We start from the raw sequence: 23,188 nt of genomic DNA on the forward strand, positions 1-23,188 counted from the left end.
AAAACAATGATCCAAGGACAGAGACCTTTGTGCCATTCCTAAAAACATTGTACATACCTGTAATTTCCAAGGTGTTTGTTTTTCACTTTACCATGTTCATGTACAGAGACTCATGTGAATGTTGAAGTCAGCAGGACCTAGTGGCATCTGGGGGGTATTCCAGAAAGCAGGTTATGTGACATACCCGGGTATGTTTAAGAGTAAGTAAGCGGATAACCTCAACTTTCGGTTCCAAAAACGGAGGTAACTTTCAGGGTATGTTAGTAGTCATAGCAACTCACTCTCTGAACTTAACCTGCTCCGGAGCAGGTTATGTTCCAGGGTTAGTTTGTTTCAGAGAGGTGACGGAGCATGGCGTGCCCTTTTGAAGACGATCCAGTGGATGTGGCACATCGCGGATTAGCGCTTAACACGGGGCACATTTTGTGCATTGCCCTTCGCTTTTTGCGACAGGGAGTTTTTTTGTATACAATAGGTGATGCAGAGCATGTGGGAAAGGCAACTGTGCGTAGGGCTGTTTGTACAGTATGCATTGCACTCAAACGGTTCCTACACACATTTGTGCAGTTCCCTGGCCATAAACCACTGAGGGTCTTTAAAGAGGAATTCCACAGAGTGGAGGGTTTGTCAGTTCTATGATATTCTATGACAGACCATTTTAGTTACATAGCACTACTTAATCTATCCATACTGTATACAGTCACAATAATTTTAAATGTTTCGAATTATATAACTTTCAATTTCAGGGTTCCCAAATGTGATTGGGTGCATTGATGGAACCCACATTCCCATTAAAGCTTCTTCAGTCAATGAAGTCAATCCATAGCATCAATGTGCAGGTGACAATAGATTTTTTGGGTGCTAAATGTTTGGGTGTTTAAATCATTAAATCACCCTCATTACTGGTCCCCACTAACTAGGTAATATGTGATGCAACCCCTAATGTTGAAGCCAAATGGCCAGAGTCTGTACATGATGCCAGAATGTTTAGGGAGTCATCATTGTGCCACAAATTTCAACAGGGTATGTTTTGCCTTACACAAAGTTGTTGTTTTTTATGCAATTATACACTTTAACTACCTTTACAGGACACTTCAATGGTTACTTGCTGGGGGACAGAGGGTACCCTTGTCTGCCCTATATGATGACACCCTACCCTGAACCTGAGCCTGGACCACAGGCACAATTCAACCTGGCCCACAGCAGAACACGGGTCAAGATGGAAATGACCATAGGCATCCTGAAGGCAAGGTTTCAGTGCCTGCATGGGCTCAGGGTCAGCCCAGAAAGGTCATGTGACATCACAGCTGCTTGTGTTGTTCTTCACAACATTGCCACACTGAGAGGTCCCCCCCTTCTCTTGATGAAGATGGCCAAGAGGAACCCCCAGTGAACCCAGTAGACCAAAGAGATGGCAGGATGGTACGAGACATGATTTGCCAATATCACTTTAATTAAAACCAGTTAAAAGTCAAGTGTTGTTCATTGTTTCTTTATTTCCTGTAACAAAAGACATTTGTATTTATTGCTTTAGATTTCATTCAACAACAAATGACAGATTAATGTTCACATACTGTTTCCCACCTTAAGCTGGTGCTCCAGCAATTCAATTTCAAGTCTGGCCTTTTTTAGGTTAAGCCTTTTCTCCTCCATTTGAAGCTGTATAAGGTCCATCTCCATGTCACTTTTTCTGATTTGCTTTTGAAGGTGGACCTTATACAGCTCTTTGGCAGGCAACTAGAAAGACAGAATAATTAAACATGACTGATAAAGTCTGTAATACAAACACAGACCAAATATTTAAATGAGGAAGGAGAACTGCAGAACATTTCTTACACTGCTAAGATTCTGTGTGGAGGTAGATGGACCCTCATCTGTATTAAAATCTCCTGCCATATTCTGTAAAATGACAATGACAATTTATTTATTCTCTTATGTAAAAAAGGGGGAATGCATTCTATGCATCATACCTCTATGGGCCTCCCCACATTTTCTGTTTCTGTCACAGCAGAAGTGGTCTCTTCATCCTACAGTGAAAATAAGGAAGGATGCTTGGTCTAGCAAACAGAAACCTAAAGACAATAATCACTTACAACTGTGACAGAGTGTGGTGTTGCAGGAGGATCCAATAATACAATGTGGCCATCAGCAACTGCAAGATAATTAAACCAATAAGATAATCATGCATATTCAATACTCAATGTATATTCTTAAACAAATACAACTAATAAAGAAGGACATTAGGAACATCTAAGAGTACTAGTAATAAGATTACAGTATACAGCATATGCAGTCAAAGCAGCATGCATACTGCACAAGTGAATCAATGACTGTAAAATGCATTCAAAATGCCTTTTTAAAATGGTGACAGTGTTGATGATTTTCTTTATTAAAACACTGACAAAAACACTGAAAACATCAATAAATCATAAGTATTAATATGGTACACCTACATTTTACTAAGCCACTTGTCTTGGTAGCGGAGTCTGACGAACTGCCCCCTGGAATCCCATCGACCACAGGTCGCCCTTTATTAAGGGACAGTGCCAGCTCCTCAGCTGGGGTGAGGGAAGGTGGAGGTGGACCCTCACCTGTTTTACGGGCCTCAGCCTTCTTTCTATTGGCTACATAGAAAACTAAATTACATTAAATACTAAATTACATGGCGTCAGTAACAAGTTTAGTAAGTTTAGAAAATATTACCTTGCTGGAGAATGTTTTTGTGTTTCATTTTGACTTGGCTCACACTTCTTCTGGCTCCAGTAGGATTACACCTGATAAAACAAGAAGCCAACATGTTACTAGCCAATTATGTGCATTACTACTGTAATATTAAGAAATGTATGGAGGCCAACAAGTAAATACTTGTCTATTTTTACTACATGCCCCAAAGAATTTTTGCGTCACAATGAAAGGAGAAAATAGCCCATTTATAATTTTATAAACTCACGCATTTACTCTGTCCGTTATTTTTTGCCAAGCCAACTGTCTTTCTTTTGCTGATGCAGCAGTATTGCTTTTTTTTTGTTATAATGGGCTTATAGTCTTCATAAGCAAGCATTAAAACCTCCAACTCAGTTTCACCGAAGTATGTAGCTCGCTTTTTTTCTCCCTGGGTTTCGATGGTGACTCCTGAAATTGGCGATCCATTGAAAATGTCTTTATGTACTCGCCGTGCGCGCGCATTAACTCTGGGTTACCAATAGGAGGTTGATTAAACTAACTCCTCACAGGTGTTTTGGAACCAACATACCCAGAGTAAGCAAGTTTGGGGTTAACCAACCAAGAGTTCAAGGTTTATCTGATGGTAAGTTAACCTTGCTTTCTGGAATACACCCCTGGTCCCTGTAAGAAACTATAGGGCTGCACGATTTTGGGAATACATTTTAGATTTTTCTGGTTAAAATTGCTTTTTAAAATTCATAGAATACACACACACAAATGTTTCCAACAATATATAATGAACACCAGGTTTGTTGTGCCTTGTAGGCATAGGCTGCAGTGCTGCATAAAATAATAACAATAGCCTATAGTAGGCAGCCTATATATCATTAAAAAGTAACACTTCAGTAACAACTACGCTAGAGAAAAATATATTGATTATCATATGTTACTTCAAATGTTTCCATTCGTTATGATGTTATGAAATGAGATTGGAGTAAAAACATGAAGCCTAATGTCTGGTGCGTTTTGCTTTGCAAACGCACAGCGCGTTTTGAATATGAAACATTCAAACGCACAGCGCGCTCCAAAATATGAAACATTATGGTTACCATATTATACATCTACGTTTGAGCAGATATCCACAAACACAGTATTTAACAGTCAACACGGGTCTAAATATTATAATATTCACCATATATCTCTCCACAGTTCAACTGCAATGTGAAGTTTATGCAACAATAACATTAACTAATATAATTCAGAATACATTTCTTACCTTACATCTTTCTTGTCTTCAAATTGCGTTCTTCTTCTTCTGAGGTAAATCCAATGTAAGCTGACTAAGCTCACGACATGTCTTCCAAACTCGACGAAAAGCAGAGACTTATGAAGTTTGGTGCTTTGTTTTTGAGGTTATGAGCGCGTTCGCGTTCCATGTGGACGATTTGCATGTCAATCTCTTTTGCGCGCGTGGGAGTGGTCAAATTAAAACTAACGAGCAAGAGTTTGAGAAACTGGACTTCTTGTTGGTTTTATACAAATTACTTAAACAGAGAATATTTGTTTTCAGTTTGAATCCGATCATTTAAAAGTACACACTTAAATGTTTATAAAGATATATGGCTCATAAATGTGTGACAAGTATTCGCTGAGTTTTGTTTCAGTTTATAGACGTGCTCGAAAAAAAAAGTTCACCAAGACGGAGAGGCAGAAAGCACACCCTGTTTTTATTTTCTTTATTTTACAAAAGCACAATGTTTTGATTTGATTGTAAGTGGACACATACAAAAGTAGACATCTCACAGATTTTTTTTTCATATTTCTTTTTTCTGTATGACCATAAATTATGGAGTAATTTAAGTCTATTGTGCTACTATGTGAAGAAAATCCAGCAAAACGCGCCGGTGCGTTTGCCGACCCCAGAGGGTTAAGAAGCGGATTCCAGACGCTCCTCAGGAAACAATCCAGGAGGGTGGTGGAGCGGAGGTGGACCCGGTGGCGGGATGGAGGACCAGGCCCGTGGAGCGGAAGAGGGTCTGGAGACTGCAGCAGGACGGGAGGCCAGGGAAGCGCCAACAGTTCGGGAGGCGCCGACAGTTCAGGGGTCCCGGGGAAATCGGCCTTCGTGGCCTTGCCATCAGGGCCAGGCTTGGCCACTACGGCCGGGGACCCATGCATGATGTGAAGAGACTTGGCGGGTACTGTGGGGTTGCGGGGCTCCTCGTCCTCCAAACCCACAGTAAAAGTTGAGCCGCTCAGTTGCAGGTCCAAGTCAATATACAATTCTAAAGTCCAATGAGGATTTTGCAGAGGCATGGTTGAACCGAGCGGCTCAGATAACCCCCCTCTAAAAAAAAATCATGAGGCATAAAATATTATTTTAGCAAAGAAATGAAACAGATTGTTATGAAGTGGCTTCATTAAATGTTGGATTTCATTAACACACTTAAATACAAGATGTGTTCTTAAGATATACAAATCTGAACACTATGGAAACCAATAAGAAAAAGTCATTTATTTTGCCAACATAAGTTTTACAAACACATTATTATAATGGCTAAATAAAAAACTATCACTAAACCTCAAGAGACAAGAGACAAATTTAAAGTAACAATAAACAACATAATGGTGAATTCAAACTGAACTCAGTAAAACATAAACAAAACTAATCCATCCATCCATCTTCTTCCGCTTATCCAGGGCCGGGTTGCGGGGGCAGCAGTCTAAGCAGAGATGCCCAGTCTTCCCTCTCCCTAGACACTTCCTCCAGCTCTTCCGGGGGGACACCGAGGCGTTCCCAGGGAAGCCGGGGAGACATAGTCTCTTCAGTTTAGAAACTAAACCACTGAAAAAATAATAATACTGGTGTTAAAAAAAAAAAAGATAGACAGAGATAAGTTTTAATTTAACAAGCAGGTTAACAGAATGTAACAGCATGTCCACAATAACATGCACACACAAACAATAACTGACAAGGGACTGAACTGAACAGGGAGAATATATACACAGGGTAAACGAGGTAACTAACTTGACACAGGTGGAGAAAGATAAACTAATTAGGGACTAACAAGAACTTTTAAATCACTTTAAATTACTTAAAATTTGTTTATTTATTTTTTTCAAGCATGTACTAAACTTCTGTTAGCATTGAGAATTAACAGTGGTAAACTAAACCAAAATATACCTTAATCTGTCTGTTTCTTCTGCCAAGCCGTGACATATATATTACTTATGTGTTTAGTTATGAAAGATATAACTGAATAGGCATATAAATCACACAAAATTTGTTTCTTGGAAAATATTTCATAGATTAGAAATATTATTCTATGAATATTTCTAGAATATATTTCAACTCAATTTCCTAATGAGTTGGTGCTTCTAAAAGGATCAACTCACCTCACTTTTAAAATATTGTGAGGGTGCAGTCAGATGTAAAACTATTTGAAAGGCCCAATTTTTAGATCAGCACATACAAATCTTTCCCTTCCCAGGCTTCTTTGACACCTGTAAAATGTCAAAAACAAGCAAAACAATGCTAAGTCCTATCAAGACAATTGAGGTTACATGTCTAGCTTAAATTTTGCAATGGTGTTACTCACAACATGAATCCATGTGTTACTACTGTATTATTTTTATCTTTTATTTCCACACTGTCAGCTAAAACTCTGTGATTCTATATCTGAAGAGCTGGACCCTGGTGATGTCACAACTCCTGAGGATGCTGTGGCATGGACTGGTATTGGAGCTGCTGGTGAGGAGGGGGCTGAGACCACATGAACTGGTGGTGGAAATGCCGGTGAGGAGCAGGTTGGAGACAGTACTGGCACTGGTGGTGGAGATGGGGGTGATGGCACTGGTGATGGAGATGACAGTAAGAAGGGGGATGCAAAGACCACAGGAACTGAAACTGATGGTGATGAAGAGTTTAGTTTATGTGGGATGCGGGGTAATTCCTCAACATGTAGCCTCAAATGATTGACATTTATTTTGAGGAATTTTACACCCCTCTCATCTTCCAGGTCTGCACTTTTGCCTTCTAATAAAGTTATTGTATAGGGGCCAAGAAAGTTTGCCTCCAGTTTGCCACCCTTTCGTTGTTGGCTCCTTATATTTTGCCTCCACACTCTGTCCCCACTTTGAATTTGTTCATTTGCTTTGTTTTGTTTGTCGCCTAACCCTTTCTTGTGAAGCTCTGGTATTTGCATGAGCCTCAGTCAAAACTTCACTGATGGCAATAGCCGATTCAGTCAATTCTTCAACTGACAATGTGCCTTCCACACTCTTGTCAATCTGACAAAAAGTGCAGGACGATACTGTTAAAAAAGTGCTACCTGTTTATCATTAATGATAATTATTAGAAACATTTAACAATCTGCAGTTACCCGATAGTGCTCAGGTATTTCGGAAGGGTAACAGGCTTCTCTTCCAAACATAAAAAAATATGGTGAGTACTTTGTTGTCATCTGCCACTTTGTGCGAAACCCAAACATAACGGCATCCAGGTGTTTGTCCCATTCATTGGGCTTGTCTTTGACAAGCTTGCAAAGGGATCTGGCAATATAATACAATTATTTTCAGTTTCAAAGCAGTTAGGAAAGAGCATTTACAATCATGCATCTGGTACACATTTTTATCCCAATTAAATAAGTGTATTCAGTGTGTCCATAATCATTATGTGCATTCACTAGAAACTGAACCAATGAATGTTGCATTTCTATCATCATGCTCTACTGCTAGAAATACATAAATGGCTTATTCAGTAAACAGCCAGGGAATTATCATCTAGTTCTTTGCAAAATTGTGTTCAGTGTGAAGAGGATTAGAATTAAATTATTCCTCAAACTGATGCACAAATTTTAACAGGCAATCTGCAACCTCCCTGGCAGCCTTTGATTTGAAGGGATAAGCCTGGGGCCACTTGGTCATATAGTCAATGATAACACAAATGTATTGGTTACCATTGTCTGTCAATGCTAATTTGCCAATCAGATACATCTCCACAAGCTCGAAAGGCTTAACCTAGAAACTCTTAACCTAGAGTTCATTAAATAGAAACAAAATAATATTTTGCAATTTTAAGAAGTATAAATCAAGTATTTTTGGAAATGATAAAACTGTTCTTATTTAATTATATAACTTAATTGTTATTTCTAATTTTATTCTAAAAAATAATAATAAATAAATGCAAAGGGAATGGCATACCGCAATTGTAATGCACACATTTTGCTCCTTCACTGATGATCTGCTGGCCTGACATAGTCCACACTGTGCCATCTGTGATCAAAACAGTATAATGTTGGAAATTGTTGCCATTTTATAATATTGCAAAAGTATTCATTCTGTACATGTTATTACCCAGGTGTCAATGTCCTGTGACATGCCAAGCCAGTAAAATCTTATAGATATTGCATTTCATGTTTGTTTGTTTTTTGTCCTGTGTGAGCTCCGAGGCTGCTTGCATGGAACTCCTCGAAAATTTAGTTTGCCTCTTCTGCCCCACACACAACTTTTAGTTGAATCTGTTGTTTTGTGCCTACAATTCACCATCTATGAAAAGAAAAAATAGACAAAAGTGACAAATTAAATAAAAATAGACAAAGTGTGTATATAAATTATAATATATATAAATATATATAATATAAATAGCCCAATGGTCTCCAAACTACTCCAACCTAAGTATACTTATATAACATCCTGGCAGGTGTGTTGGAGTAGGTTAGAGACCCCTGTGCTTTCCCTTACGAAAATTGTAGTAATCAGGGTTTTTTTTGTGTGTGTGTGTGTGTATTGATTACTATTGCCAAAAAACAATATTTTTTTAATGTGTGCAATGTTTAATCATGCATGTCCTCACGTTGAATAGCATACGTTCCAGGCAACTATAAACTAGTATATTCTGTACTTTTTTTTTACACCTGGCCTCATCTTTAGCATATCAGATCAAAATTTAAGATAAAACTTTAGACCATTTAAAAAAAAAAGAAGTGATAACATAATTTAAAAAATTATGAATATTAGAATTTATATGACTCTTACCTTGGTCAAAAGTGTTAAATCATAGGCAGTTAACATGAACATACACTGACAATATACATTAAAAAGAAGTTTGGTTAGTAATATTCAAGTTCCATGCAGTCACACGAGTAGTCTGGTGATGGCAACATCTTCGACTGATAAGGATGGGCCATGCTGCAGTGGAGGAGTCAGAAGTGTCAATGCTCATTCATGACCAGTCAATTACATGCCACAACTGGATGTCCTTGTAAGTTTTATGTTTGCTCTGGCCTGAACCTCAGGATGAGAGTAGATGGGGTTTGGTGGTATGGAGAAACTTTATGGACCAGTGGAAATGTATCTTCCCAGTCTGACACTGAGGTCTCACTTCCTGCCCTGTAAAGACCTCATCAGGTCAGCGTTTTTGGTTGGAATTCTATGAAACATCATGGTATTACCTGGTCTCCCCTGTTTATTGTCGCAGCTCTTTACAATACAGCTAACACCCATGATTGTAAACTTTGCATTTACTAGTAATTGCTGACTCTATTACTCCAACTCTGAGCGAACTCTCTGCTCCTCACCACGGCGCTTCTCGGGTGCTGCGCTAATCACTCCGCCCAAGTAGCAGTGCTTCACCTTCTGAGAAAATAGTTCCCAGTATTTATACGTTTAAAAAATGGCTGTGTCTCATATGACCTTGTTATTTGTACACACTGTGACTATACAAATCACAACATGTAAATAGGAAAATGTTGGCGTTATTTTGTCACTTATTGGGATTAGTATGCTAGCTGTAGCCATTTACATCCAGTCTTTGTGCTAAGCTAGGCTAGCGGTGGGTGCGTCAAACAGACTTACAGCACGCACGGAGATGAAAAAGGTATGTATGGACTTGTCTAACTCGTAACGATACGTTGAATAAGCAAAAGTCCCAAAAAGTCGAAGCATTCCTTTAAATCAAACTCCTTTTTAAATCAATATTTTTTGTCAAATTATTTATTTATTTTGTAGGTAGCTATGTAATAAGCGGGATAATGTATTGCGAGGCGGTTGTTATAGCGATTACATGCCACATGTTGAACATACACCCTCCGCTTCGCGTCGGGGTCCCATTCAGCCTGTCGGGGTTGTTATTCGCTATAACAACCGCCTCGCTATACATTATCCCTTACATAAACTTTAAATGTTTACCGCAGTAATGTTAACTGAGTTTATTTGTGTGCTGCGCTTACTTGTTTAGATTTCTCCTTGAGAAGCTGTGCGAGCCTCAACAAGGCAACTTTGTTACCGTCAGTAATACATTATCCACTATTGATTGCAACTTACAATAAATGTTATAAAATCAGAATCATTCTCTCGTTATAGTGATTCCCTAGTTATGTTTTTGTTATTGACGTTTTAATCAGGCTACTTGTCCTGTCGGGCAAGTAAAATTCTCTTTTACTTGTCCCTTCAAAAAATCCACTTGTCCCGGACAAGCGTTAATGTCGAGCCCTGTCTAATCTGTGGTTTGAGTAGTTTCTAATAACATATTATATGTTTCCTTTAGTTTTTCAGAAAGTATCAAAGAGTGGAGGATGAAGAAAATGAGTGAATTCTTTCAAATGCTTTTTGGGATGGATCCGGCTGTTCCAGAGCCATTGTGTGTCCCAGGCATTCCTGAGCCAACATCTGAAATGGATCTGGTCGATATCGAGCAATCAAGTGTTCCAGGAGTTCCTGAGTCTGAATTGGATCTGATCTGGTCGGTTCCAAGCGTCCTCAGAAGGTCAGGAGGTTGAGGTCAATGATGCCATCTCAGATCCTAAATTTGTGTCTGACAATCTGAGAGGAGAAGCAGTGGGATTGATCAGGGTGGTATGGATGTTTCTCCTGAAACCCCTAAAAAGAACAGCCCAAAAGGTGAATGTCTACAGAACATTTGAGATGCAAAATTACAATGGACATATACACTCTGTAAAGTTTCAGGACCGACAAGTGAATCCACTAAATTATCATTCCACGTGTGTTCGGAACACAACTCACTCTTGCAGTGATGCCATATCCACAGATTATAAGTATTTTTGTTGTTTAACCTTGGCTCGTAGAGCGATCTAATTTACGGCGTTTTTAAAGTGAGCAGGTGCGGGTTGTAATATTTAATTTATTTAGCTTTTTTAATGTTTTTTTTTTTTTTACCCCTCCTTGAACTGCCACCTTAACGTGGTGGAGGGGTTTGAGTACCCGAATGACCCTAGGAGCTATGTTGTCCGGGGCTATATGCCCCTGGTAGGGTCTCCCAAGGCAAACAGGTCCTAGGCGACGGGTCAGACTAAGAGTGGTTCAAAAAACCCTTTATGAGAAAAATTTAATCGAGGACTGTGACGTCGCCCGGTATGGCGCAGCCGGGGCCCCACCCTGGAGCCGGGGTTGGGGCTCGTATGCGAGCGCCTGGTGGCCGGGCCTCCCCCCACGGGGTCCGGCCAGGCTCAGCCCGAAGGAGCGACGTGGGGCCGCCTTCCCGTTGGCTCACCACCTACAGGAGGGACCGTAAGGGGCCGGTGCTGAGAGAATCGGGCGGCAGTCGAAGGCGGGGGCCTCAACAACCCGATCCCTGGACACGGAAACTAGCTCTAGGGACGTGGAATGTCACCTCGCTGGCGGGGAAGGAGCCTGAGATTGTGCGGGAGGTTGAGAGGTTCCAACTAGAGATAGTTAGGATCACCTCTACGCACGGCTTGGGCTCTGGAACCACACTCCTTGAGAGAGGATGGACTCTTCACCACTCTGGAGTTGCCCATGGTGAGAGGTGGCGGGCTGGTGTGGGTTTGCTTATAGCCCCCCAGCTCAGCCACCATGTGTTGGAGTTTTCCCCGGTGATCGAGAGGGTCGTTTCCCTGCGCCTACGGGTCGGGGATAGGTCTCTCACTGTCGTGTGTGCCTACGGGCCAAACGGCAGTGCAGAGTACCCGGCCTTCTTGGAGTCTCTGGGAGGGGTGCTGGAAAGTGCTCCAACCGGGGACTCCATTGTTCTACTGTGGGACTTCAACGCCCACGTGGGCAACGACAGTGTTACCTGGAGGGGCGTGATTGGGAGGAACGGCCCCCCTGATCTGAACCCGAGCGGTGTTCAGTTATTGGACTTCTGTGCTAGTTATAGTTTGTCCATAACGAACACCATGTTCAAGCATAAGGGTGTCCATCAGTACACGTGGCACCAGGACACCCTAGGCCGTAGGTCGATGATCGACTTTGTGGTCGTTTCATCTGACCTGCGGCCGTATGTCTTGGACACTCGGGTAAAGAGAGGGGCGGAGCTGTCAACTGATCACCACCTGGTGGTGAGTTGGATCCGATGGCGGGGGAGGAAGCTGGACAGACTCGGCAGACCCAAGCGTACTGTAAGGGTCTGCTGGGAACGTTTGGTCGAGTCTTCTGTCCGAGAGATCTTCAACTCCCACCTCCGGCGGAGCTTCGACCAGATCCCGAGGGAGGCTGGAGATATTGAGTCCGAGTGGACCATGTTCTCCACCTCCATTGTCGAAGCGGCCGCTCTGAGCTGTGGCCGTAAGGTCTCCGGTGCCTGTCGAGGCGGAAATCCCCGAACCCGGTGGTGGACACCGGAAGTAAAGGATGCCGTCAAGCTGAAGGAGGAGTCCTATCAGGCCTGTTTGGCTTGTGGGACTCCTGAGACAGCTGACGGGTACCGGCAGGCCAAACGAACTGCAGCCCGGGTGGTTGTGGAGGAAAAAACTTGGGCCTGGGAGGAGTTCGGTGAGGCCATGGAAAAGGCTGGCCTCGAAGAGATTCTGGCAAACTGTCCGGCGCCTCAGGAGAGGGAAGCAGTGCCCTGCCAACGCTGTCTACAGTGGAGGTGGGCAGCTGTTGACCTCAACTGGGGATGTAGTCGGACGGTGGAAGGAATACTTCGAGGATCTCCTCAATCCCGCCGTCACGTCTTCCATTGAGGAAGCAGAGGCTGAGGGCTCAGAGGTGGACTCGTCCATCACCCAAGCTGAAGTCACCGAGGTAGTCAAGAAACTCCTCGGTGGCAAGGCACCGGGGGTGGATGAGATCCGCCCTGAGTACCTCAAGTCTCTGGATGTTGTGGGGCTGTCTTGGCTGACACGCCTCTGCAGCATCGCGTGGCGGTCGGGGACAGTGCCTCTGGGATGGCAGACCGGGGTGGTGGTCCCTCTTTTTAAGAAGGGGGACCGGAGGGTGTGTTCCAACTACAGGGGTATCACACTTCTCAGCCTCCCTGGGAAAGTCTAAGCCAGGGTACTGGAGAGGAGAATACGGCCGATAGTAGAACCTCGGATTCAGGAGGAACAGTGTGGTTTTCGTCCAGGCCGTGGAACACTGGACCAGCTCTATACCCTCTACAGGGTGCTGGAGGGTTCATGGGAGTTTGCCCAACCAATCCACATGTGCTTTGTGGATTTGGAGAAGGCATTCGACTGTGTCCCTCGTGGCGGCCTGTGGAGGGTGCTCCGGGAGTATGGGGTCCGGGGTCCTTTGCTAAGGGCTGTCCGGTCCCTGTACGACCGAAGCAGGAGCTTGGTTCGCATTGCCGGTAGTAAGTTGGACTTGTTCCTGGTGCATGTTGGACTCCGGCAGGGCTGCCCTTTGTCGCCGGTTCTGTTCATAATTTTTATGGACAGAATTTCTAGGCGCAGCCAGGGGCCGGAGGGTGTCAGGTTTGGGGACAACACGATTTCGTCTCTGCTCTTTGCGGATGATGTTGTCGTGTTGGCCCCTTCAGACCAGGACCTTCAGCATGCATTGGGACGGTTTGCAGCCGAGTGTGAAGCGGCTGGGATGAGAATCAGCACCTCCAAATCCGAGGCCATGGTCCTAAGTCAGAAAAGGGTGGCTTGCCTACTTCAGGTTGGTAGAGAGTTCCTGCCTCAAGTGGAGAAGTTCAAGTATCTTGGGGTTTTGTTCACGAGTGAGGGAAGGATGGAACGGGAGATTGACAGACGGATCGGTGCAGCTTCTGCAGTAATGCGGTCGATGTACCGGTCTGTTGTGGTGAAGAAAGAGCTGAGCCGCAAGGCGAAGCTCTCGATTTACCGGTCAATCTACGTTCCTACTCTCACCTATGGTCATGAGCTTTGGGTCATGACCGAAAGGACAAGATCCCGGATACAGGCGGTCGAAATGAGCTTTCTCCGCAGGGTGGCTGAGCGATCCCTTAGAGATAGGGTGAGAAGCTCGGTCACTCGGGAGGAGCTCAGAGTAGAGCCGCTGCTCCTCCACATCGAGAGGGGTCAGCTGAGGTGGCTCGGGCCTCTGTTCCGGATGCCTCCTGGACGCCTTCCCGGGAAGGTGTTCCGGGCGCGTCCCACTGGGAGGAGACCCTGGGGAAGACCTAGGACACGCTGGAGAGACTATGTCTCCCGGGCTGGCCTGGGAACGCCTCGGTGTCCCCCCGGAAGAGCTAGGGAGAGGGAAGTCTGGGCATCTCTGCTTAGACTGCTGCCCCCGTGACCCGGCCCCGGATAAGCGGAAGAAGATGGTATGGTATGGTATGTTTTTTTTTAACCTATTTGCTTGCAAGATCTGGCAACACGAATGAGTCGAGGCTCGTACCACTTTTCCCTGTGATTTCTTGCACCTTCATCTCTCATATCTCTTGTCATATGTTATTGAAAACTAGTTGTTCAGTTCAGATCTGTACACACTGCATATCATTTTTGTAAATGATGAATGAATGAGATACAAACAGAAATGTCTTTCAAGGTGGACTAATTATTGATTTTTGATATCTGGTTAGTGTTTTTTTTTTTTTTTTCATTAAGTACTAAATTAGGGCTTTCTTCCAGCTTTTTGGAAATGATCCGGCTGTTCCATAGCCCTTGTGTGTCCCAGAAGCAAGTGTTCCTGAGTCTGAAGCTGAATTGGATCTGGTCGATCCCAAGGTTTCATGTGTCCAGGTCCAAGTGTTCCTGAGCCAGATCCTGAATTGGATCTGCTTGATTCAGAGGAATCGTGTGTCCCAAGTCCAAGCAGTTCTGGGCCAAAACCTTGTGCATGCACTTCAGAGCAGGAACTCTTTTGAGAAGAAACCTATTTCCTATTGGACGAGCGTGTGATGGGCTGTACACAGCATCATAAACCTGTCACTGAGGTCTGGAACAACATCTTCATTGGAAATGAGTAAGTCTACAACACATTTAGACTAATATAAACCATGTGATTAACCCCTTAGTGTTCTTGTTCAATTTGCCCTAAAACGCCATACCCAAAATAAATTGCATGCTGTTCTTGAACCATTTGGAGTATATGCATGGTTTTGGTCTCTTTTGAAAGGGGACACTTTGACGTTTGTTACAACAGTTTTTAATTTGTTCCAAATATAAACAAAAGACATGGAAGAACCTAAGAGAAAGACAAAGAATTGTGAAATGTTTTGACATCTTCATCCAACTATTACACCCTGTAACCTACAAAACTAAAACGTCCTAATTGAATTAATACATAATCCTGGCTTAGTCTTAAACTTAATTTTAAGTATCACTACTACTATAATGCTTTAAATGACAATGAAAAATAAGTTTACATACACTTTGCAGAATCTCCAAATTGTACATTATACAAGAGGCTTAAAAAAAAAGTTCAATTACAACAGGCACTAAGCTGACCAAAGTGCTGTACCGAATAACTAGATTAAAAGAAAATGCCTGCATAAAACACATATAAGCTATTAGCTTTGCTAAATGTTAAAATTTAAAACACTTAAAAATATAAAGTTAAAACACGAGCTTTATTCATATTATTAATACATTTTATTAACCATTTAATCTTTTTTACAGGTTATGAAACTCATAGCAACAGTCTCCAAGATGGACGGGGCAAGCAGCATGGTAACCATTCGGGACTCCGAAAGTGAGGTCAAGTCCTGCCAAATTGGAGACTTGACAGGGACAGTTCAATTCTAAGTGTTTATTGAAAGAATGTTCCCCAATATTGTCTTGTAACCCGACCTCGGACTAGGACGTCATAAAGTTTCAGCAGCTCATCCAACTCCTCTGCAAGAGAGATAACGGGGAGCGTCAAATAGACCGTGTAGAGTTGGGTAAAACATACGAGTTTACAAACCTGTCAACAAGGTTCTTTAATGGTAAAACCACACTGACAACCACCCGCAACACCTCAATCACACAAAGCAGATCATCAATCACTTTGCCCAACACCAACACAAACAATTGGAAATTGAAACAGAACCAGTTGAAGGCAGCACAGTCACAATAAAAAAAAACTGTGTCGCAGTTTACTGTGTCACAGTACACAAAATTCGATACAAACCAAAGACACCTTTCACAGGTGCAACACATGCAAAATGTAATGGATCACTGATATTTAAAATTGGAGAGGATGAGCTGTCACTGGCCATCCCAAATTCGGTCTTGACAAAATTTCTTAAAAAAGAAAAAGACTTGACATACATTGATGCACAGGACATAGAAGAATATCTTCTTACCTGTGGGCCTGTGACTGTCAAGTACACAATTGACAACCATGTTATCGAAATCAATAAAGCAATGTGCAGTACTGAACTCGCCTCAGATGAGACACCTGAGGTTGAGCAAGAACTTTGCTCAATCACAGATGCGGTCTCATTAACTCCATCCAATCATTCAAACCCAGGTGAAAAAAAGGCCTGCTGCACCTGAAACCAACTTAGATGCAAAACAAACACAATCATCCAAAAATTCAAATTAATCATGACAAGAACAAAACAGTGAATTTCATTTTCAAGTTTTTCTTTTTGCTAATATTATTGTCAAATGTCCATATTCATGTATAAAGTTTTGGTTCATTCACTGTAATTGTTACACTTTGTTAATTGTAACGACTGGGCTATTGAATCATTCGTTCGTTTGGTCTGAATTAACAAATTCGGACTCTCTGTATTTTCTAAGCACATTTCTTCCAAACACATTCTTTACTAAGCTTACTAAAGCTTTTAACCTCCTGACTCTCGAGCATCTAAATTACTGGCATGGAGCCACCAGGTCTGGGTTTAGGTTGCCTTTTGACATCATTTTCGATGCTGAGTCCTCTCAGAGATACTCCAGGACCTAAAACTAACGTGCCTGTGGTGAGCCTCAAAGAGATGCACCAAAGAGATAACGAAACTTTCTATGTGACATTACACACACAACGTTTCTTTACACTCATCATGTAAGTCATTACTAAGATGATGTATTAAGGCCTGCATGTTTGGTTAGCCCTTTCATGCCATAGTTATGATTTTCTGATTTGTAACTTGGAAGTGTTTCTCCTAAGTAATGTTCTCAAATAGAAACATGGTCTTGTAACCTGACCCCCCTTGCTATAGGATAACACTTTACAACACCCCCGGGAGACTGAGGAGTCATCCCACACACACATACATACACACACACACACACACACACACACACACACACACACACACACACACACCTTTGTGTGTAACTTAGGATAGAAATATCCTTTTTAATGTATGTACATTCCTATATGCATGTGTGATTAGTTTTGCCTTATAATAGAGGTGTGGTTTTCTAATGTGTAGTTTTGAATTCTAAGTGTTTATTGAAAGAATGTTCCCCAATATTGTCTTGTAACCCGACCTCGGACTAGGACGTCATAAAGTTTCAGCAGCTCATCCAACTCCTCTGCAAGAGAGATAACGGGGAGCGCAACATTCTAACACACACACACACACACACATACACGAACTTTGAACATTAAACTTAGAATATAAGCATGTCATATTTCATATACTCCTGTGTGTTTCCCAGTTTATATTCACTTTGTTTATGACGTTTATTTGAAGGAACAAACTTTAAATGTGTGTAATTCTGCATATGAATGTAACTTTATGTTTCTTCTACCTTTACCTGCCATTCTTGGTCTCTCTTTAACCGTCTTGTTTTGACTGAACCACTCATACATAGGAGATTACAGTAAAATGTATTGTTCTATGTGTACAAACTTTCTGGGTAGAAATGACGAAATTTTATACCATCATAAACTATGCAAAGAAGTTCTTCTGACAAGACAAAAGAAAAATCTTCCCGCCCGAGATGCTCTAAGATGATTGGTCCGCATATGCAGAGTAGGCGTGAACCCATCTTCTCCATAAGAGACTGACACCGAAGTTTCTCGGTGAGCACTTTTCCTGTGAGAGGTTTTCAAGATCCATGGCTCCTTCGGGAGCTTTTCACCGTTTCTCTTTTATTTTTCTTTAAGTCTTTTCTTTATTTTCGTCTTCGGACTCTCGCCTACGTTCAGTGAAGCGAACGCAGCCGGTAACTTCAACTCAAAGAAAAGAACTCTGTTGAAATTCCCGCGGCTCAGCTCCTCTTCCTTAAGGACGCACGCACTTCCGGTTCCATGGCTCCTTCGGGAGCTCATCTCCGTTTTTCTTTTCTTTACTAAGTTTTATTTTCATATTCGCCTCTCCCTCCACGAGGGAGATGAACTTTGAATTGTTTCGTTGGTAACTTCACGTTCAGTGAACCTTTAAATCTTCCCGCCATACCGCTCGCCCCAAAGACACGATGGAACACGCCCAGCTCTAAAAAGAACGACACACGCGTCTTCTTTCCTCAGCAAATACAAAGAGAACCATACGCAAGTATTGATTTTGATTTGATTGATGTGGTTTCTTGTTGTCTCTCTTAAAGGTTACCTGGGCTGTGATTTGTGCCATATTGTGATCTCTCTCTGATCGCAGATTTTTGCTTTCACTTTCTCCCGCTCATCCTTTTTCACTCTTTCTCTCATTTTCTCTTTCTCTCTCATCCTCTTTTAATTCGTTTCGTTTGGTAATGTTTCGTCTGTTTGTTTTCTGTTGTAAATACATGTATTTACTGTGTGTGAATTGTAGTTCGATGTATTATTAGTTCAATTATTAAAATCCAATATATATTCCTGATTGCTTCTGTCTAAAATGCTCATATTACAAAGTCAATGATTTGTTGATCCTAGCTACAAGCTTTACGATTTGTTACTTTTCAGTAACCTAAATTTTATAAGGACAGGAGAATAGTTTCACGGCCAGAAACTATTTTTTTCCTGAAATTATAAGAAGTGATAACTTTATTGAGAAGTTGATAGGTTAATCTTACGGTGTTTGCTGGACAAACAACTTTGATAATTACATTAATTTCCATTAAGGGTTATCTCATACAATCGATCTGAAATAAGACAATTGATATATGAATGAGGAATTATAATTCGTTGTGATTGATTATTCGTATACAATCGATCAATTTAATGTAACTGTAATATGCAATATATTAATCATATTCATGATTGATTATTAAAATTCCCTAGATCATTTGAGCTAATGTTAATGTACTACCCAGTGTTGCTACATAATGTTCAAACTTTTTTGTTCAGTCACTGTTACACTTTGATTTATGTTATTTGAACTTGAATTTAATTATTATTTTTTCCATTTATAATTTTACCCTTCAATAAAGCAATTTTAATTCAAATTCTGTAATTGTAAAACTTCTTATGATCATACATATGTTCTTTCATTTTCAAAAAGTGTCTTATTCTGAATAAAAAAAGAAAAGTTTAACAGCAATATTCAAAGTAACAATTTTCCTTAAATCACTCCTTCAGAAACATGTTGTCTACACAACTCTTTACTACATTTAGTAAATAAAAATCTTAATTTTAATTAAGCAAAATATTTAAATTACCATTTCAAATTATATAGTGTTAAATTCTCTGTATTGTCCTTTGTCATGTCAAGTTAATTCTTCTGTATGAGGTAGTGGTGTTTTGTTGCGTTAGTATATTGCACATCGCCACCAAATATCCAGACAAGTAGGTGGCGATATACAATATACTAACGCAGTGGTTTTCAAATTGGGTGAATGTGAGCCTCCCCTTAGAGTAGGTAAGGACAGCCGAGCCCCCCCTTCCCCAAAATCCCATCTGCCTGCCCTAACCCACACACGCATCTGCAGTAAATGCCATATTTTATGTGTTCCAGGCAATGATGAGTTTTAAATATTATTTTATTTCCACAGCTTTCTTAAAAGTGCATTCATAAACGATTCTTTGCAACAGCAAATCATTTCCAACTTCATGCAGGCCTAATTGAGGCTACTTTTAAAATCACTGAACATCAGTAGGCCAACAAAACATGCTTAACGTGCAATCGGAGCCAAAGCTACCGCCGACGACACCTGACGGCTGAAATCGGCACGGTGTGTCTGGGCTTTAAGCGCACATTTGAAGGAGATGCACATCGTCTCGAACAAAATCAGAACAATGGACAGCTCTCTGATCAATGAACGAAAATGCTGTTCGTTCACGGAACACATAACATTTAACACAGTCAACTGCATTGAAGGCATGTTATCAGATCGAACAGATTCTTTTTTATGAACGAATTTTTTTAACGATTTCAGCCACATAAAACCTCAGATTAATACGGAGCCCGGGAAGTCACCTATGGGAGAAAAAAAACAATCCGTGGCGACGGTTTTGCAATCCGTCCGCTCAGTTTATAAACCGTACTCACAAATTCTCAAACTGTTCCCTTGGTTTAACAAATCGTGCCCACGTGCCCAAATAAACAAAAGATTTTGATGCACGTCATTCATATTAATTATAATAATAATTATAATAGTTATAATTAGATCCAATGTAGGCTAATATTAATCTTTTATGAATTAATTAATCTAAAACAAAGTACACAACTGCTAATAACCATTGTAAATATATTAATATCTATTAATATTTTTATATCTACACAACTTAAACGATTTCAAGTATTTAGTTGTTTATTTGTACATAATTTGGGCTTCCAGCTCATAAAACCCACGAAAACAGGATTTCAAAAAGTTAGAATATTACATGAAATCACACAGTAATTACACAGTGATACCATGGTCATTGAACCAGGTTTTGGTTCTTTTGGCAGTGTGGGCAGGTGCAAATCCTGCTGGAAAATGAAGTCAGCATCTCCATAAAGCTTGTCTGCTGAAGGAAGCATGAAGTGCTCTGAAAATGTCCTGGTAGACGGCTGCGTTGAGTGGACCAACACCAGCCGATGACATGGCTCCCCAAACCAACACAGACTGTGGAAACTTCACACCAGACTTCAAACATCTTGGATTGTGTGCCTCTCCATTCTTCCTCCAGACTCTGGGACCTTGGTTTCCAAATGAGATGCAAAATTTGCTCTCATCAGAAAAGAGGACTTTGGTCCACTGTGCTTTATTAAATCCAGAGTCAACGCAGCCGTCTACCAGGACATTTTCAGAGCACTTCATGCTTCCTTCATTTTCCAGCAGGATTTGCACCTGCCCACACTGCCAAAATAACCAAAACCTGGTTGGTTCAATGACCATGGTATCACTGTGTAATTACTGTGTGATTTCATGTAATATTCTAATTTTTTGACATCCTGTTTTCGTGGGTTTTATGAGCTGGAAGCCCAAATTATGTACAAATAAACACCTAAATACTTGAAATCGTTTAAGTTGTGGGCCCTGAATCTATAATCTATGGAAGTTTAACGTTTTGAATGGAATTATGGAAATAAATAAACGTTTTCCATGATATTAAATTTTTTTGGAAAGGGTCTGTACAATATAATAGGGTATGTAGTAATGTAATAGAATAGATTTGAATAATTTTTGAATATACATAATGTACGCTGGAAAGAATGATACTTATAAACCGCCTCTTAATGAGTGAGTCATTGAGTCATTTGTTCAAACGGCTGATTTGTTCAGGAATGAGGCAGTTGTTTATCTTTAACTCAACCGATTCGTTCAAAACGCTGAATCATTCAGTTATGAAAAGGCGTGTTCCTGTGAGATGCGCTATCTGCTGTGATCTTTGTTTGGAACGATTTTCGCTGCTGAAACAGAACAAAAAGTCAATATTGCGTATAATAGTGACTTAATATTAATTACTTGTTTATTGAACTGTTGTATGAAATAAATGCCACATTTTCAATCGTGATGGTATTCAGGAAGACAGCATTCTTGATCGTGTGATGTTGCTTAACTGTATCATAAGTATATATATAAAAAAACATTTTAAATTTTTACCTCAGTATGTTAACTTCAAAGTTATGCCCCTTCAAAAAATGCTGACTATATACTGAGGTCTCATGAAAGCGAAACAACTTGTAAGAAACAATCATTTTCACCATTAGGCCTATTACCTGTAATATTTTACTAGTAAACCACAGATAAACAGTCAGTTTTCAGTTTACTACACGTCAAGTCAAGTCAAGTCACCTCACCTTTATTTATATAGTGCTTTTTACAATACAGATTGTATCAAAGCAGCTTCACATTGATAACATGAAAATAATACAACAAAGTTTGTTTCTAGAAGAAAATTGCATCATCGTCCACCCTAAATAAGGCAGATCAATAATATTGTTGAATATTAAATGTCCCCAACTAAGCAAGCCAAAAGCCAAGGCAACAGTGGCAAGGAACCAAAACTCCATCAGTGACAGAATGGAGAAAAAAACCTTGGGAGAACCCAGGCTCAGTCGGGGGCCAGTTCTCCTCTGGCCAACGAGCGAACAATGTATGATTATGATCCAGGCAGCGTTAAGAGGTCTGAAGTCAGATTGGTCGTGTCGTTTTTATGGGAAGTGTTCCCAGTTCCAGCTGACCTAATCTATGCAGCCTAACATTGAATTATAGAAGTCTATAATGTGTTATGTGTATGCTAGGTCAAAGAGATGTGTTTTTGGTCTAGATTTGAACTGACAGAGTGTGTCTGCTTCCCGGACAAAGTTAGGAAGGCTGTTCCAAAGTTTTGGTGCTAAATAGGAAAAGGATCTACCACCAGCAGTCGATTTTGATATTCTAGGTATTATCAACTGGCCGGAATTTTGAGATCGCAATAGACGTGAAGGACTATAATGCGTTAAGAACTCATTCAAGTACTGCAGAGCTAAACCATTTAGTGCTTTGTAAGTGTGGCAGGTCCAATGAAATTCTTCCTGCCTGCATGCGGTTGGTTAGTCCACTCGTTGAGTTTCGTCCTATCAGTGGGCTGTAGCAGCATAAATAAACGGGCTGGCTATGGTGTCACGAGTCACCGCCCCTTCCCGGGTCGTCATTCGGTCGCCATCCAGGTATGTTGTGTGATGTTAGCTGGGTTGTCTATGGTATAATGTAGCTAACGTTAGCCTATTTTCAGAGTGGCGTGCGAGTTTTCTTGTGGCTGGCAGTTGATTGAGGTTGTCCCTCCTCTGGTAGGTGAAGTCGTGATTGGTTTTACACCTTGTATCAACTTGTATTGTAGTGACATTCTTGTTGTGTACAGTCAAAGGTTTGAGTGAGAAGTACGGCCAGTATGAGTGTTTACACTTCAATACGGAAGTGCTTAGTTTCCGCTGGCACACGCTGTCCTCCCGATCGACTGGACGAGCACTCAGTCTGCATGTATGCGTTTATCTGCCTGACTGGTTTGGTTCCCAGGGATCGCACCCATAAGGTAGGTGATTTAAGTCATTATCGCCTGGGTCGCGTGGCGATCTTCTGTTGAGAGAAAC

The 23,188-nt window shown here is 41.2% G+C and overlaps 1 long non-coding RNA gene across 1 annotated transcript; it reads right to left on the reverse strand.

Annotated features, from left to right (window-relative positions):
- Positions 1-1,617: 1,617 nt before the first annotated feature.
- LOC311289752 lies at positions 1,618-2,025 on the reverse strand. The gene is made up of 3 exons (XR_014627220.1): positions 1,971-2,025; positions 1,837-1,899; positions 1,618-1,737 (listed from the first exon to the last, which is right to left on the reverse strand). It is a non-coding gene; the product is annotated as an uncharacterized lncRNA (long non-coding RNA).
- Between the last annotated feature and the right edge of the window lie 21,163 nt (positions 2,026-23,188).

The sequence above is a fragment of the Rutilus rutilus genome (genome assembly GCF_951802725.1).
Source record: "Rutilus rutilus genome assembly, chromosome: 4".
Classification (NCBI taxonomy): domain Eukaryota; kingdom Metazoa; phylum Chordata; class Actinopteri; order Cypriniformes; family Leuciscidae; genus Rutilus; species Rutilus rutilus.